Source organism: Podarcis filfolensis (assembly GCF_964270895.1).
Source record: "Podarcis filfolensis genome assembly, chromosome: 3".
Lineage (NCBI taxonomy): Eukaryota > Metazoa > Chordata > Lepidosauria > Squamata > Lacertidae > Podarcis > Podarcis filfolensis.
Window position 1 is genome coordinate 66,434,014 of NC_139606.1, and position 10,040 is coordinate 66,444,053.

Here is a 10,040-nt window from a genome sequence, read left to right on the forward strand (position 1 = left end):
CTAGGCCAAAGGGTCTTCCTTGCTAAAGAAGGATCAGTCCTGTAAGGGTTCCAGGGGAGTCACAAGAGGCAAACAAAGAATATTACTCCTTTTGATCTGCTCCAGTTTGTGTACTATGGGCTCTTCCTATAGCATGCAGCAATTGGCAGAACAGATACAAATTGGTTGAAACTGAAGTCTCAAGTTTACACGGCTATTTGTCCGGAGGAACAAAGAGAGGGGACTGGTTGGAAAAAGTATATGTCTCATGGCTACAATGGAAGAGGAAAGAAATCAAGTGGCAAAAGCATACAACTGGATGTGTTGTTTGCACACAATGCTTAAATCAACCAACCTTCATTTCGTGTATCCTTCTGAAGAGGCATGAGATCAGTTGGAATGGGGTCATCCCTGTTCATCCATCTTGTTTGGTGAAGAAACAGTATCTGAGGAGGTATTTTCCACCAAGCTACTTCACTTCCCGCTTCACTCCAAAAGGATGAGCTTATAAGTTATTGCGCACAGGCAGGAACATGTATTGTTGGTCAGGTAAACTTTGAAGATTCTGAATATTCCAAAACGTCAGGTAACTCAGGCCTGATGCACTTCTTCAAATTACTCTACCATCGCCCCTAGAAGTTGGTGGAAACATCCAGAGTAACACCTGTTTAACATACCTCCCAGCTGCCATGTTTTGCCAGGGAATGGCCCAGGTATCTGCTTACATTCCCACGTATGTCATTGTTCTGAGGGAATCCCATTTCCCCTTCCTGCTTGAGTCATTGGCGCCATTTTCCTGAGGGGCCTGTTGTGCCAAAAGACCTTTCAGGTCAAGGGAAACTGAAACTGAAACCACTCCAGCCTGAGAGTGGCTGCTAGGCTCCCTTGTGACTATTAATCTTCTTACAGGCAAGTGCAAATGTTTTAAACTATTTAACTGTAGCAAGGTTTTGTTTGGAATGCAAACTGGAAATGGTCAGCCACATTTCCTTTGAAAAAAAAATTTTTTTAATAGTTTGTTGGGGTGGAGAAATAGCACTGATTGTGGCACTTGAAGATCCTAGCAGTTTGTATTAGAGGAGGGGAGCACAGCATTGTAATTCTTGTTATATCTGTCTTTGAATTGAACATTTTTCATGGGCGTAGCCAGGATCATAGCTGTCAACTTTTCCCTTTTCTTGCAAGGAATCCTATTCGGAATAAGGGAATTTCCCTTAAAAAAAGGGAAACATTGACAGCTATGGCCAGGATTTTTGTTGGAGGGGGGGCAAGCCTTTTGTTATGGGGGGCCAGAACCTCAGTTTGCTATGTATTTTTTATTGATGGGGGGCAGCTGCCCCTCCCTGCCCGCCTTGGCAATGCCCATGACATTATTCCAATCATACCATTTTGAAGCAGAAGGCAAAAGCCATGTAATTGCACTCATTAAAAAGGTGCTCTGCCCTCCTGTTTACAAATTTGAGTTTAATTCCTATTTAAAACTTAAGAGAAGCTAAAGATGTGCTTATTGACTGATAGAATATGTAGTAGTTCCATGCAGGTTAGGCAACACAAAGGGCTTGTGAGTAATTATTAACCCTTTCAAAAGGGGGCACGTGCAAAACGCTAAGGGAATACATGAAGCTATGAAAGCATACCATAAAACAGTATGTTGGGTGATGAAAAAATTAGGCAGGTGCCACAATTAAGCAAATTGTGTGTATGATTTGTATTAATGCAGATCTCAATGAGCTCCTGAACAGGTGCCAAGATACAGTGTTGGGACTGATGGCAGAGAAATTGATCCAGTTAAGAGGAGCAACTAGTATTCAGAGTCATACTGTCTCCAGCAAAATCTTCCATGGATTTTTCTTTCAATATGATGGCTACCACTTCATCCAGTAGCAGCTGGTGAGGCTGCATGGGCGCAGAGGCTGTGCTGCATTCTTGCAGTGGCAGACCCAATCCAGCGCTGTGGGCACACCACGCTGAGCTCTCTACTGCTTTGCCCCCCCCCTTTTCCTTCTCTGTAATCAGCACTTAGAACTGTCAGGGGTCCCACTGGTTGCTAGTACTCACTAATGACTGCATCAGGTGGGAACAAATTCCATAGTTTCACTATGTGCTGTGTGAAGAAGTACCTTATTCTGTCTCTCCTGGATCTTCTAACATTCAGCTTCAGTGGATGGCTCTTAGTTCTGCAGTTATGAAAGAGGGAGAAAAACTTTTCTCCATCCTCTTTCTCAACAATGTGCATTTTAAATAACTCTATCGTGTCTCCTCTTACTCACTTTTCCTCAAAACTGAAGAAAACACAAAACCTGTAACCTTTCCTCATAGGGGCTTTGTTCCACCCCCTTGATCATTTTGGTTGCCTTTTTCTGATTGTTTTTTCAGTTCTACAATAACTTTTGGAAGTGTGGTGACCAAAACTCTGCACAGCATTTCAAAGGTGGCCATACCATGGATTTGTATAACGACACTATGAAACTGATAGTTTTATTTTCAATCCCTTTCCTAAAGACCCCATCTAGCTTGGTACATCTGCCATACACTGGGTCAACTTCTTCATTGACTCTTTCCTGGTCTGTCACTGCCGGTTAAGACATAATGAGTACATATGTGAAATTAGGATTTTTTGCACCAATATGCATCTTTTCCCACTTGCTTACATTGAATTGGGTTTCCCGTTTTATTGCCCATTTATTCTTGCTTGCTGCTTTCTATTTCTTAATCAGTAACTGATATATAAGATGACCTTTCTTCTCAAACATTCTAAAAGATAGGACAACATGCGAACCAGCTCTTTTGTTCTCTGTTCTATATATAACTGTAAAGCAGTCTGCCTCCCAGGGTAAAAATGATTTCCTGTATATTAAGAGCTCCTCTGCTAATATAATACTGTGGGCTTTGCATTATTCTTTCAGAGAATCGGCCTTAGACTCAGGTAACAGCAGTGGCAGCAGGAGAGTTCAGATGGTCTATGCTGATTAATTACAACTGTATACTTAATCTGTAATCAACAGATCAACCAATTAATCACTGACTAATTGATAAATGGCTTCAACTGTAATTTTAACTTAAGTCACATTTCCCCAACAATTTGGTAGTAAATAAGAACAGGTCATAACTTTTCCCACAGAAAGTTAGATTACTGTATTAATAAATGTAATCCATACATTCTGTTTTCACTCATATATAGAAATCAAAATCAGATGTTTACTTGCGAATAGTTTATAGCTGCAAGATTCTGTGTTGTAGCACTGAGGTTGCAGATGTTTCGCCCTGATCCAGCAAGAGGAGTGTGCAACAAATGAAAATTGTATATATCCAGATGCTTGTGTGACATGATACCTATCAGGACTTGGTTGAATGTTATGGATGCTAGTGTGCATGCAGGTAGGCATTTGAATCACTATCTGAAACCACTATTTGTGCCCAACACAGCTTACTAGAGCCTCTGAGTTTGCATATATTTTATGTATTTGTTTATTACATAAGCACACATTTTTATCCAACCTTAAGGCCTTTATCCAACTTTTATCTTCACAAAAATCTATTTACAATCTTTATTATTTAAGACGGTCACAGTTCCATTAAAAAAAATAATAAAGTTAAAGAATGTTTATTGTAGAATATCTGATGCTGCTAGTTAAAAACTAACTGGATGGCAACCCTGAGTTGAGTTCTGAATACCGAATGCCTAAGTGTTTTCCTGGGGGAAAAGGCCAGGTATTTATGTGGAGAAAATTGGGATAATTATACACACAGTGGTCCCTTGGTTCTCAAACTTAATCCATTCCGGAAGTCCGTTCCAAAACCAAGGCGCACTTTCCCATAGAAAGTAATGCAAAATGGATTAATCTGTTCCAGACTTTTAAAAACAACCCCTAAAACAGCAATTTAACATGAATTTTACTATCTAACAAGACCATTGATCCACAAAATGAAAGCAATAATCAATGTTCTGTACTATAAAATAAATAAGACAGTATTGCAGATGATAAAAATTACAATTAATTTTTTTTCTTACCTGCACTGATGATAGTCATTGTTTGTATGGGGGGGCTTTTATCCATTTCTGCAGTCACACAATCAATCAATCAAAAAACGAAAACAAGCCACAAGACACAAAAATGAAAAAACCCACACAAAAACGCAAAAAATAGCAAAAACTAAAGCACCAAATATCACCTCAGAACAGTGCAATCAGAAATGGAAGGCTTTAATTATGATGGGGGCAGGGCTTAAATTTGCTGCTTAAGGGTAAAAGGAGAGGGTGAAAGCCTTCATTACGATGCGGGGGACTCAAAACTGCTGTGCAACAGTAAAAGCAGCAGCTCAGGAGCACGTTTGGCTTCCGGGGCAAAGTTTGAAAACCGGTGGTCCCAGGATTTTGGCCATTCAATAACCATGGCCCAATGGGAAAATTTATGGAAGATCAATTGGAAATTCACAAATTGTTACACGATTAGAGAGAACTTTCAAAAAATGCAACATCGATGGTATCTAACACCATGGAAACTTTCAAAAATGTATAAAAATGTGTCAAGTAATTGTTGGAGATGTGGAGACTCAGGAACATTCTACCATATGTGGTGGACATGTAGGAAAATACAGGTATTCTGGGAGAGTATACATGCAGAACTGCAAAAAATGCTAAAGATCTCTTTTAATAAAAAACCAGAGGCCTACCTCCTAGGAATAACAGATTTGGATATTCCACAAAAGAGGAAGGGTATCTTTTTATAGTAGTTTAAATTCTCTTGCAGCATTCGAGGAACTTCAGTAATAGTTGCAAGGTAGATATAAGAAATTAGATTTATTAGAATAAGTTTAATTATGAAAAAAAAATGTGTATTGGCAATAAGTAATATGAATTTGAAATATGGAATAGACGGGAGGTTGGGTCTTTAGTGTTAAGACCAATAGATGTTTTATTGTTTGCTAAGAAAATTATGTGTCTATGATTATTTTTGTAATTTGTGTGTAATTTGGTATTTGGTTTTTTTTTTGTTGTTGTTGTTTTTCTTGTTGTATAAATAAAAAACTTTATTAAAAAGAAAAAGAAAACTGGAACACCTACTTCCGGGTTTGCAGTGTTTGAGTTCCAAGTTCCTTGGGAACTAAGCTGTTGGAAAACTGAGGTATCACTGTAGTAAGCTTCCCTGGACTGACTCAGCCCAATGTAGGAGGCTCTGTTTAGATGTGTCAAATAATTAAAAAAACCAAAATGGTGGATGATTAGCTAAGTCTGCCCTGTGCACATTTATTTGGAAGTAAGTCTCACTAAATTTCTTAATATTTATTAAGACTGGAATCTTAATGTGGTTCATCTTAAGCTTAAACCAAAATGTGATTGAAATCAAAAGAGTAAGATATTTCCGTGAGGTCTGGTAACATTCTCCATCAAAGCTTTTTCTTTCAAATTCACATATAGCCACATATTTAAAAATGCATCTCTCTATGTGAAATGTCTTTTTAAACTTGAGAAAAATCCTTTTGAACAGAGGCGTAGTATAAATTATATTTGTCCAGCATAACTGGTTTGTATTCCAGTTGATTAAGCAGTTAAGGAAAATAATTATAGAGATTATAATTGTTTCTAGAAAATATCCTTAATGAACTCCCCTCTGTGCTTTTGTTCAGCAACCTGAAACAAAAAACCCAACTCTTAAAGCTAAAAAATAATCAAATATGTGCAGTACGTGACCTGCTTAAACAACAACATTGTTTGAGGAAGCTGAAGGGACACGTCTGTGTTTGCTTTTCCGTTACCACAGTTCAGCAATTTCTTACTAGTCTATCTCCATGTAGGAAAATGCCATATGTGAAGAAACCTATAGTTTTAGAGATCTCCACTCTTCAGTTATAAGTAACCAAGAAAGCATGCCCAAACAGATATAACTGGAAGATCTGAGTATGAAATTTAAAATGAAAGATGTGCATTTTATCATTATGTATTGAAAAGATAAATTTTATGATGCTTTTACTTTAGCTGAGAGAAAAGTATAGTCAAGTAAAAAAATTAAAAAATCAGGAATCCTTGGGAACTCCCCCCCCCCAATGTATATAGAGCACCAAGCAGATGAGCAGTCAAAAATTACAAAGCTTCAATGTCATTACTGAAACCTGCACTGAGAACCTGTAAGCTATTTAATTCCTAGTGTCTTCTGGTAGAGCTTTTTTCCAAACTGGGTTGGCCTTTTCCTGTCATCCCTGTTTTGGGGAACATTTTGGGAATTCTGAGGTGTCAGGGGCACCAGTCAGAAAATAGCTGCCACCAGGGTTGTGTACTAACACAAAATATCTGCTACCTCTAAAAGAGCAGGGGGGGGGGGAGAGATGAGAACATAAAATGGTTCAAATATGGAAAACAAAATGTTTGAAAAAGCGCTTAGGGATGAGGGAGTGTGTTGTGAGCAGCCAAAAAGCTTCCTGAATCTCCCCGGAGCAGCTGCAGTGCTAAAACATAATACTGGGATGTATGGGGGTGGGGGAATCCTCAGCGAGCCCCACTGACCACAGGATACACTCCAAAGCAACTACTCTATTCCAAACTTTAAAATGGAAAGTGTAATGCTGGTGGTCAACAAAAGAGGTTTAAAGACACTCTCAAGGCAAATCTTTAAAAATGTAGTATAAACACTGGCAATTGGGAAACACTGGCCTGTGAGCTCTCCAATTGGAAAACAGCCTTTATCAAAGGTGTCCTGGACTTTGAAGATGCTCGAACTCAGGACGAAAGGGAGAAACAAGCTAAGAGTAAGGCACGTTTGGCAAACCCTCACCATGATCAACTCCCGCTCGGAAACCTATGTCCCCACTGTGGAAGGAAGTGTGGATCCAGAACTGGTCGCCACAGTCACATACAGACTCACTGTTGTGTTCATGGAAGACAATCTTACTCGGCTACAAGTGATCACCAAGAAGAAAGAAAGAAGACACTCAAAGAAGGTGTGGAAAGCACATTAAGTGGGGATGTTGCAAGCAGTTGTAGGAAAGGTGGGGCAGGGGTGAGGGTTGCAAAGAGGGAGGGGGGCCTTAGTCCTCCAGTGGGCAACTGACCTGGGGTCGGGCTCTGTTTCCCAGGGAAGCAGGAAATTGCAATCGAAAGGCAGCGCTGAGGGCATTGCAGAAGTGCTGTGTGGAAATGTGTGTGCAATGGTGCGGCGTTTGTGGGAGAGGGAACCAAAGGAGGATTTGCTTTGGCGAGAGAGTTGAGGGGTAATGAAGGAGAACCCCCCACAGCCCACTTTCCCTCTGGGTGATCTGTGCTGTCTACTTGCATAGTGCGGCCCAAAGTGCTGCAGGATCACCAATGCAATACCCCCTTTAAAAACCTCCCATCCCCCCAGTTCAGAACTGAAAGGTGCAGCCTTCTGAGTGGTGTAGGAACATGCAGCCCAGACTGCTCATGCACACCATTTTTTTGCACTGTCTACATGTTTAAAGGTAAAGGTACCCCTGACAATTAAGTCCAGTCACAAACAACTCTGGGGTTGTGGCGCTCATCTCGCTTTAAAGGCCGAGGGAGCCAGCGTTTGTCCGCTTCCGCAGACAGTTTTTCCGGGAAATGTGGCCAGCATGTCTAAGCCGCTTCTGGCAAACCAGAGAAGAGCACGGAAACGCCGTTTACCTTCCCGTCGGAGCAGTATCTATTTATGTACTTGCACTTTGAAGTGCCTTCGAACTGCTAGGTTAGCATGAGCAGGGACTGAGCAATGGGAGCTCACCCCATCGCGGGGATTCAAAATGCCGTGTATAGTAGTAATAATATCCAAATAAGGCTCTAATAGAGTGGGTAATATAGGTTGGCAGGAGCAGGAACCAAGCAACGGGAGCTCACCCCGTCGCGGGGATTCGAACCACCGACCTTCTGATCAGCAAGTCCTAGGCTCTGTGGTTTAACTCACAGCACCACCCGCATCCCACTGTCTACATGTTTAGTAAAATAAAATCACCTGTTACACTTCTGCAGTCACTGCTGATTTGTTGTTGTTGTTGTTTGGGGGCGGGGAGTGAGGGTCACTGGTTTGTTAGGTGTGGTGAAGTTTTAGTGGGATGCCAAATGCTGGGGTCTATAGTTAATTATCCTGTGGGGGCGTCTGTATGATCATATTCCTACTTCCATTTGCTCCTCGCCTAAGCACAACATAGCCATTCCCCCGCCGCCAGTGGCTCAAAAGATGGAAGTGTACCTATTTCACTGATGGCTGAAGGTATATGGAATTTCAACAAACCAATTCAGAGGACCTATTCTTTCAAAATCTCAGTGCGTGGGGGATTACCTTGAAGACTGTAATCACAGTACTTAATGTTAGGGCTTCAAACAAAATGTGAGGACTTTTGCACATCAATCCTGCATGCAGCAACAAAAACCCACTTGTGAGGTATAACCCCCACCTGGAAGTGCCCTAGGTGTCTGTAGAATTAATTTACTAATGGCTTCCCTGGTACTCCGTGTCAAGCTTTGAACCAGGTTGCTGCATCTTTTTAGGACATTTTCTGAAAACAACATGCCTGGGTTTTATAATGTGCGTGGTCGAGTACAGAGCTATTGGTCAAAAGATCTTCAATTTGTAGTAGCTATCCTGTGCTCTTGGGGGACCTCTTTTTTTTCTTGACCTGCTAGCTTTCAGATCAATAAAGACTGCAAATTCCTTGCCTTAGCAGAGAGTAATATAGGTCTATGCAAGCCTATTGAAGATAAAACAGTTTTTAAGGAGGAACAGTTTTTTGATGAGGAATGTTATCTGAAATCAGCTTTTGCTTATCTGCAACAGACAAGTCCAAACAACAATGTTTTTTAAATAGGGGTGAGGGTCAGCCAGGAAAATTTGTTTAGTACCTAGCAGAGAGTAATCTTATGAAGCCTGCACCACAGTTCTTGGAATTCACCTTATGATAGTTTCTACAGATGTGACTTTATCATGCCAGCTTGTGCTCCTCCAATGTTTTGTTTAACGTCTAGGATTATGAAGAATTCTAGCTTGCTTTCTGTTTTATTACATCTTGGTTGTTCCTGATAAAAAATACTGCTCTGGTGTGTATTTTGCCTTACTTCCTTTGTTACAGCCAAATAATATTTTGACACATATCAGCAGTTCTTACTATGGCTGTGCCAAATTTTCCTCTACGATGGGTTTTTCAAACTTGGGTCTCCAGCTGTTTTTGGACTACAACTCCCATCATCCCTAGATAGCAGGACCAGTGGTCAGGGATGGTGGGAACTGTAGTCCAAAAACAGTTGGGTGCCTGTACAAAAGCGAAACATTGGGAAGTTGAAAAGTATATCCAAAAATACCTCGCTTGGCTTTTTTATTCAGAGTTGCTTCCTTCCCTGATCTGCAGCATTGATGTATATTTAAAGCAGAAACTTCTTTCTCGGGCAGTCACAACCAAGTAGAGGTCATGTAGCATGGTGACGATGTTACACTGTCATGCAACTATGCAACTAATCAGATTTGGCTGCATCACAATGTCAAAAACCCAATTCAGCTTGTGGGCAGGAAGCATTGCCCTCACTCTGAGTAGACCTCGTGATATTGCCAAGTATTCAATCAGATTTGGTTATGTAAGAATGCCACAAAGCCAAACCAGAATTGAAGCCCTTCTGAACAAGTGAGCATTTTCACCCTGTGAACAGGTCTTCCCAAATAATCACTTAAAAGGTGCACTTCACACAGTAATCTTTAAAAATGGAAATCCATTTTTGGTTCAGGTTTAATTTTAATTGGAGATGGGGGGAAATATTATCTCTCTCTATATATATATTGGGTTCATATTGTTAAATTATCTCGGCTTATTCTTTACCCTTTGAATCTGGAGTTGAGTACAACAGACCTCAGTATTTTCAAGCCAGTTACTTCAAGATTCATGCATGAGGGCCTATTGGAGTGGGAGTGTACCGTGCCTGTCTTCCTTCTTCAGAAATAAATTTTGAGCAGCTGTTGGTGACTATGAAATAAGACCTTTAAGCCTCATAACTTTGGGATGTCCCCCCCAACACTTGAGACAGGAAATTCTACAGAAAGATTCTAAAAACAGTATATTAAAATCTGAAACTATTTTTCATGTGT